We start from the raw sequence: 8,069 nt of genomic DNA, 5'->3' as shown, positions 1-8,069 counted from the left end.
GAGAGTCGTTGGACGATGAGCAGTTTCATGAATCTTTCCTTCAATGTGGGCACTGCAAGCACGATCTCTAGCAAAACTCACATTTTTTAGTCCATGAATATGGTCCCCTTTGAGAAGACTTTGCAAAGATCTCATATTGACATGAGCTAGTCGGCGATGCCAAAGCCAGCCCACATCAACTTTAGCCATTAGACAAGTCGCAGTCTTAGTGGGTCGCTTTGAAAAGTTCACCACATAAAGACCATTTTCAACATATCCAACATAGGCTACTTTAAGAGTCTTGCTCCACAAGAGGACCACGGTATCAAGATTAAAGAAAGTGGAAAAACCCATAATTGCAAGTTGACGAACCGAAAGTAGATTGCAGGCAAGAGACTCAACAAGCATGACCTTCTCAATAGATAACTCTTGAGAGATGACCACCTTACCAAATCCCAATACCTTTGACGAGGATGCATCGGCGAATTGGACATGGGTGGGCATAGATGGAGAAGGATGCACATCCACCACTAAGTCCTTGCTTTCGGTCATATGATTTGTTGCTCCACTATCGAGCAACCATGACACCCCACCGGAAGCAAACTCCTGCAATAGATCAAGGCTTGGTTTTAGGTACCCATTTTTGAATGGGTCCTTTAATGTTAGAGACAAGGGTCTTAGGAACCCAAATAGCACATTCAATGGACTCATAGTAAGAACCAACAAATCTGGCATAAACATGCCCATCACCAGCACGACATAAAACATAGGAAGGATTGAGTTTGCCGGCTGTGTTAGTAGGAATGGTTTTGCCCTTCTTGACGTTACCATCGTCCACCTTGTTCCTGTTCACCTCCTGAGTCCCTTCGCCCTCTTTGACAAAGATGTCCATGAGGGTAGGGGATCGTTTGTTCATGTTCCTCCTTTTTCCTTTTGACTTGGATGTAAGTCCAAGTCCCTCCTTTCCTACAACACCCTTTTGATTGCTCAAGAGGTCGTTCAGGCTCTTCTCGCCTTGTATGCATGACACAAGGCCCTTCTCAAGTCTCTCCTTTAACTTGGCATTTTCCTCCACAACATGTACATGCTCACAACAAGGGTTAGTTGTACAAGCATTATCAATTAACACAAAGGGAGGACAAGTAGATATTTCCTTGGTAAGCTTTGCTTGGAGTTGATCATGAGACTCTTCCGGAGAGTAATGAACACCTTTCAAGACCTTGTGAGCCTTGTCAAGTGTGTCAAACTCCACTTTGAGTCTGTCATGGCCAACCCCAAGAGCATACTTTTCAGACTTAAGCATACGAGTAAGAACAGTATCATGATCTAGTTTCTTTTGCATTTTAGCACAGTCATCGTTGTATGACTCCTCAAGAGCCAAATGTAGAGTGCGCTCCTTTTCTAGTGCAATAGATAATTCAGCAATCTCATCGGCATAGTCACGACTATGTCCCTGAAGCTCGGAGATGGTCTCCTCATGAGACTCGATGAGGTCATTAGCCTCACCCAGTTGTTCCAAGAGAGCAACAAAGTGCTTCTTGGATTCTCCCTTAATGGTGCATAGAAATTTGTCAAGATCATGCTCATTAAGTTCCCCAACATCACTATCATCAACACAATTCAACAATGAAGGAGCAGTAGCGATGTTGGTCTTAATGATGGGGGTTACCTGATCGATACATTTTGCCATGAGGCACTTGGCGATGTGGTTCTCGTTGGGGGCGTTGAAGGGATACACCTTCTTGGGAGATGGGGTGGCAATAGCAACAGTTGCAGTTGCCACCATATCATCATCATCATCATCATCGGAAGGGTACTCTTCAAGGGCCACCATACCCTTTGGGTGAGGTTTCTTCACAAAGTCGTTCTTGATTGGGAATGACTTGGTTTTGTCTTTGCGAATGAGCTTGCCCCCGTTGTCTTCCCTTTTCTCATAGGGACATTCAGCCACGAAATGACTCACATTACCACAGTTATAGCATGTCCTCACTCGTTGCTTGGGTTTGAACCCACTTGAGTTGTTCTTGGTGAAGGTGGGTCTTGAGTTCCTCTTGTTGCCCCAGAATTGCCTTGACGCAAGAGCCATGTGCTCATGATAAGCATACTTCGTGTCTTCAGGGCAGCTCTCCTCTTCCTCATCCACTTCTTCTTCTTCAAAAGCCTCTTTTGCCTTTAACGCAAGGTTGGGTGAATCTGTCTTTAAGCGAACACGAGCAAGTGCATTGTTAGTTGTCTCGTTCATGATTGACATTGCAATGAATTCATCCAACACCTCACTGGAAGACAAGGAGTGGAAATCTGGTCATTGGCGAATGACAGATGACATGGCTTTATTGAAAGGCATGATGGATCGTTGAATGCTTGAGCTTCCCTTGTACAACACCATAATGTGCTCCCAACAGTCCTTGGCCAAAGTGAAGGGACGCAAGTGAGGAAGATCTTCAGGTGGCACTGTGGACTGGAGAATAAACAATGCAGAGTGATTATATTGATTGTACGCTTCTTCTCTTGGAGTGAGGTTGCTTGGGTCATGGGGATAATAGCCTTGCTCGATGATTCTCCACAAATTTGTTGAGTTGTGATTCAAATGAGACTTAATAGAAAATACCCAGTTAGCAAAATCACCTTTTACAAGCTTAGGAGGAGGACCAACGGGATTAAGACGTGGTGTGGGAACAGGTCCTCCATAGACTAAGGGTGGTGGAACAGATGCATAAGTCCCATTCCCATCATTTTCGAGAGGAGGGGAAGGTTGCATACCTTTAGCCGTTTCCCTAAAGGAATTGGCCTCCGAATCCGTGTTGATGGGTTTAACCACCAACGCCGGTTCGGGAGAACTTTTAATTCCCTCAATTAACTCTTTAAGCATGGTCTTGACCTCGTTCGTCAAGGACGTCTTGAGTGCGGCCATGGTCGTATTCAAGTCGTCCCTTGTGATCGAAGTCAAGTCCATGACCTCGATTTGCGCACGGGAACTCCCTCATCATCTTCCATACTCTTAGGGTGGTGAAACCCTTAATAAAGAGACGTGGCTCTGATACCAATTGAAAGGATTGATATGGTTGACTAGAGGGGGGTGAATAGGCACGACCACTTTTTAATTAATCTTAGCAAGTTAGGGTAAGCAACATAAGGGTTCACTAAAATGACAACAAAGAGGTGAACCTATATGATGCTAACAACAAACATAACTAAGACAAGTAAGAGTACACAACAACATAAGCATACACAATGTAAAGGTTAGAGATAACCACAAGTGGAACCAATGAAGACGAGGATGTGTTACCGAAGTTCCTTCCCTTTGACAGGAATTACGTCTCCGTTGGAGCGGTGTGGAGGCACTATGCTCCCCAATAAGCCACTAGGGCCACCGTATTCTCCGCACGCCCTCACACGATGCGAGGTACCGTGATTCCACTATAGGTGCCCTTGAAGGCGGCGACCGAACCTTTACAAACAAGGTTGGGGCAAACTCCACACAAAGCTTGAAGGCTCCCAACAAGACCACGAAGCTTCAACAAAATGGAATGTGGCTCCGAGGTGACCTCAACCGTCTAGGGTGCTCAAACACCCAAGAGTAACAAGATCCGCAAGGGATTGGTGGGGGAATCAACTTTTCTCTTGGTGGAAGTGTAGATCTAGGCCTTCTCAACCAATCCCTAAAGAATCAACGAGTTTGATTGGCTAGGGAGAGAGATCGGGCACTTTTGAGCTTATGGAGCAACAATGGAGCTTGGGAGGGTCAAAGGTAGGGTTCTAGAGCAAGAAGAACCCCTTATATAGTGGGGCGGGGAATCCAACCATTTTCTCACTCACAGCCCGAGCCTAGCGGTACTACCGCTGGCTGCAGCGGTACTACCGCTGGGCCCCTGGTAGTGCATATGCACTACCGGGCCAACCACCGCCAAGAAAGTCTTCACAAAAAGTTCGACGAAGTACAGCCGCTAGGAAAGCGGTACTAAGTTCCTCGAGCGGTACTACCGCTGACCATGGGCGGTACTACCGCCAGCACAGCGGTACTACCGCCAGCACTAGCGGTATTACCGCTAGGGCTAGCGATACTACCGCCAGCTCCAGCGGTACTACCGCCAGGGATAGCGGTACTACCGCTCGGAGACCTTTTTGCTTAGAGGAGATAAACCGTAGGCGGGAGCCACTCCAAAGTTGCAGGGAAAGGAAAAGGAGATAAAGTGTTTGCGTGCAAAATTGATTGCACCCAAACCTTTCCACTACGGGTCCCCTCTTAATAGTACGACGTTCCTATGACTCAAAGAAAGAGAATCGTAGAGTACACCGTGCTTCTGTTCCATGGAAGGGGGGCGAGTCGTCTTGTGCCGTTGACATGTGTTCTCTGAAATCTCAACACACACGATTAGTCCTTTGCGGTACTGTCATCAATCACCAAAATTACTTAGGCATAAAATATGCCCTAACAACTGGTCATTGTTAGCTTTGACCAGTGCTATCATTGATCATTGTTAGCTTCGATCAGTGCTATCATTGATCATTGTTGGCTCTAATCACTATTAGCACTGATCATTGTAAGCTATGGTGAGTGAGCATAGATGATTGCTAGCCCTGATCATAGGCATTTGCACTGCCAATGATCATCTGTCATTCTTGCTGACAAGGTAATGAAGACGAAGTGGGACACAGCACGCTGTGAAGCGCATGTCGCATCGCTCCGAAGGGTGCGGAGCCCCCCCCCCCCCCCCCCATCCCCATGAACCGGTGGTTGAAGAGGGTGGTGGTTCCTGGTAGGGTGGAGTATATGAGCATGCCGCTAGGCGCTGGCAGGAGGCCGAGGACCGTCCATGAGGAGGCTACACGCAAACCTATTAGGTTCTACGTGCATATCCATGACTAGGAGGACATCGTCATGCTCGTCATTTCGCTTGCCTTTAGGTCGGTGATGAAGCAATGGTTGGTCAATGGCTTCTCCGCTAACAAGTGATGTGAGTTCTCGGTCCAGGTGCAGATGTTCAAGGGGTACAAGGTGCTCGGAGTACTTATGTCGCTCGCACAAGATCGTCCCCGTGACCTCATAGTCTTCGGGCTCTCCGGCCTAGGGTTGAAGGTGTAGATCTTCAACGCCAGCACCTCTAACATCTATAGGGTTCGGTGCTCTAAGCACAGATGTGTCAGCAACATCATGCATGCCATGTAGTTTGTCTGTCTAGTCTGAAGCTAAAATGGTCTGAACTTAAGTCTAAACGTCTATTTTGTTGTGAACATGTCCATATTTTGCCCACGGAGCGGCACCTTGGAGTCCACCAAGGGCATGGGATTCCCTGCTGTTTTAATCTTATGTCTAGTACTACTTATGAGCTGCTTGTTCTTGATGTTTTTTGCTTTGTTCTTGTCGTTCTTGTTGTTGTTGTTGATCATAGTGTGTTGTGTGCTGAAAAATGGGTGGTAAGTCCACCGCATTTGAATGGCGTGAGCTGACCAAGTACTTGCACACAACCTTGCATCTACGCACAACTAAAGCACAAACACATGCAACCAAACAACATGCACCCATCCGCATCAAGGCAACTAATCAACATGCAGATGTTTGTTTTTGCCTATATATGTCGAGCCAGGTCCAACTGGGGCAAGCATGCAAATGGGGAAAAATGATGCGGGTAAGCAAACGCGTCACATCCGTGTGTATCTGGGCTGCCCACGATGCAGTGTCATGACCACTACGAGGCCACGGGATGGATACCAATTTCCATGGTTCTCTGCACCTCGTGTGCACCAACCGGATAGCCCCAGCAACGTGCCTTTCCCTGTGTATGTGTCGGACAGTAACCAATGTAATGAATGTTGGGCATGACCCACGTACCCGGAGACAGCAATGCCTCTAGCCACACACCGTTTTGGCAAATCAAATTCCTAACAGCTTAACAACCAAGGCACCCGCCGAAACATACACCTACATGTTATGCAACAAAGACAATTGATGATGGGATGCAACGCAACAAAACCGCACTGGCACCACCGTGCTATGTTTGTTAGGCCCTCGGCCATGCCAAACGACAACAATGATCCTATTAGAAGCCACGAAAATTGCACCTTTGCAAGCTAGCATGGACCAACTTTCACCATATGTTTATTCTCATGGGCCTAAAACATTGGCACCGTCAAAAACTCACCGCAAAATGACAGCAAAAAATAAACAGAGGAAATGGCATGTCTTGAGGTGCCACAATGAAAGAAAAAAGACGCCAAATGAGAGCGACACGAGCGTGAACAATGGAGCAAAGGATCTAGCCACCCGAAACAGAAACGAACGCCGACCGAATATTAATTACGCGCTTATTGAGCATGGAGAACAAGGAGACTACACATCCGTGTGAGAAGGGAGAGGTCGAAGACGTGTTCGACCGACGGGAACGGGCAAAGAGCGCTCCTAAGAAAGAGCTGAAAAGAGGGAAGTCATTGTGCGGTGTCCGGCATGCACCATAGAACAACAAACTTATAGGAAAACAGAACTTCGCCTTCTCTATGACGCATGTCGGACATAAGTTCGGATGTGGACGGGCGCTAGCCAGACAGCCTTTTGCATCACAACCCCTAGTCAGAGCCCGAATGGCCCTCATGACAGGTTGACTTGATGTCACGACCACTGTTCAAACGACCCTCATGGTTGCCCAGCTTGTTGTCGCGACTCCTAGCCGCATGGCACTCTCCAACCATCGAGATTGTCACACACCAAGCATGGCGTATGCCCATGCCTGGCTGGCACGAGGGGGCAACGATGCTGACAAGCGGACTCGACCTCGTTCGACATGCGCGACGCATCACACGTGTGCGTAATGCAAAGCCCACACGCAAGGTGTACTCCCGCTTGCCTGCGGCTCATACATCATGGTCCTGCAAGAAAAACTAGACAGGTGCACGACAGTCTTGGAGACCTAACAGAAATGAGCGACTTCGCCCGACACGCGCGATGCATCCCACAGGAAGTTGTACTCGCGCTTGCGTGCGGCTCATACATCATGGTCCTGCAAGAAAAACTAGACAGGTGCATGACGGCCTTGGAGACCTAACAAGAATGAGCGACCTCGGCCGACACGCGCGATGCATCGCATGCACGCATGACCCAAAGATCACAACAAGGTGGACCGACACTTGCCCGCAGCTCATGCGTCATGGCAACCTTGGAGATCGAACAAGAATGAGCGACCTCGCCCGACACGCGTGATACATTGCACGCGTGCATGACGCAAAGCCCGCATGAAGGTGTACTTGAGCTTGCCCGCAGCTCATGCATCATGGTCTCTCAAGAAAAAACTAGACAGGTACACAACAGCCTCGAAGATCGAACGGGAATGAGCGAGCTCGCCCGACACACGTGATGCATCGCACACGTGCGTGACGCAAAGCTCGCAGGAAGGTGGACCCGTGCTTGCCCGCAGCTCATGTGTCATGGTCCCCAACGAAAAACTAGACAGGTGCACGACAACCTCCGAGAGCAAACATGAATGAGCGACCTTGCCCGACACGCCTGATGCATCATACGCGTGCGTGACACAAAGCTCGCGGGAAGGTGGACCCATGCTTGCCCGCAGCTCATGCATCATGGTCCCCCAAAAAAACTAGACACGTGCATGACAACCTGGGAGATCGAAGAAGAATAAGCGACCTCGCCCGACATGCACGATGCATCGCACATGTGCGTGATGCAAAGCCCGTGGGAAGGTGGGCATGCGCTAGCCCGTGGCTCATGTGTCAAGGTTCCCCAAGAAAAAACTAGACACGTGCACAACAGCTCCGGAGATCGAAGAAGAATGAGTGACCTCGCCCGACACGCGTGATGCATTGCATGCGTGCGTGACGCAAAGACCACGAGAAGGTGGACCCGTGCTTGCTCGTGGCTCATGTGTCATGGTCCTTCAAGAAAAACTAGATAGGTGCACGTCAACCTTGAAGATCAAACAAGAATGAGCGTGCGGCAGCCTAAGAGATCGAACAAGAATGAGCGCACGAGGGAGCTAACTGCATGAGACACAACTGAAGGTGTGAGGCTACACAACTGAAGGTGTGGAGGGCACCTCTCACGCTGCGAGGCTCCCATGAGGTAGGTACTACCAACATCCTTT

The sequence above is a fragment of the Hordeum vulgare genome, chromosome 4H (genome assembly GCF_904849725.1).
Source record: "Hordeum vulgare subsp. vulgare chromosome 4H, MorexV3_pseudomolecules_assembly, whole genome shotgun sequence".
In the NCBI taxonomy this organism is placed as follows: Eukaryota; Viridiplantae; Streptophyta; class Magnoliopsida; order Poales; family Poaceae; genus Hordeum; species Hordeum vulgare.
This window is presented reverse-complemented; position numbering follows the sequence as displayed.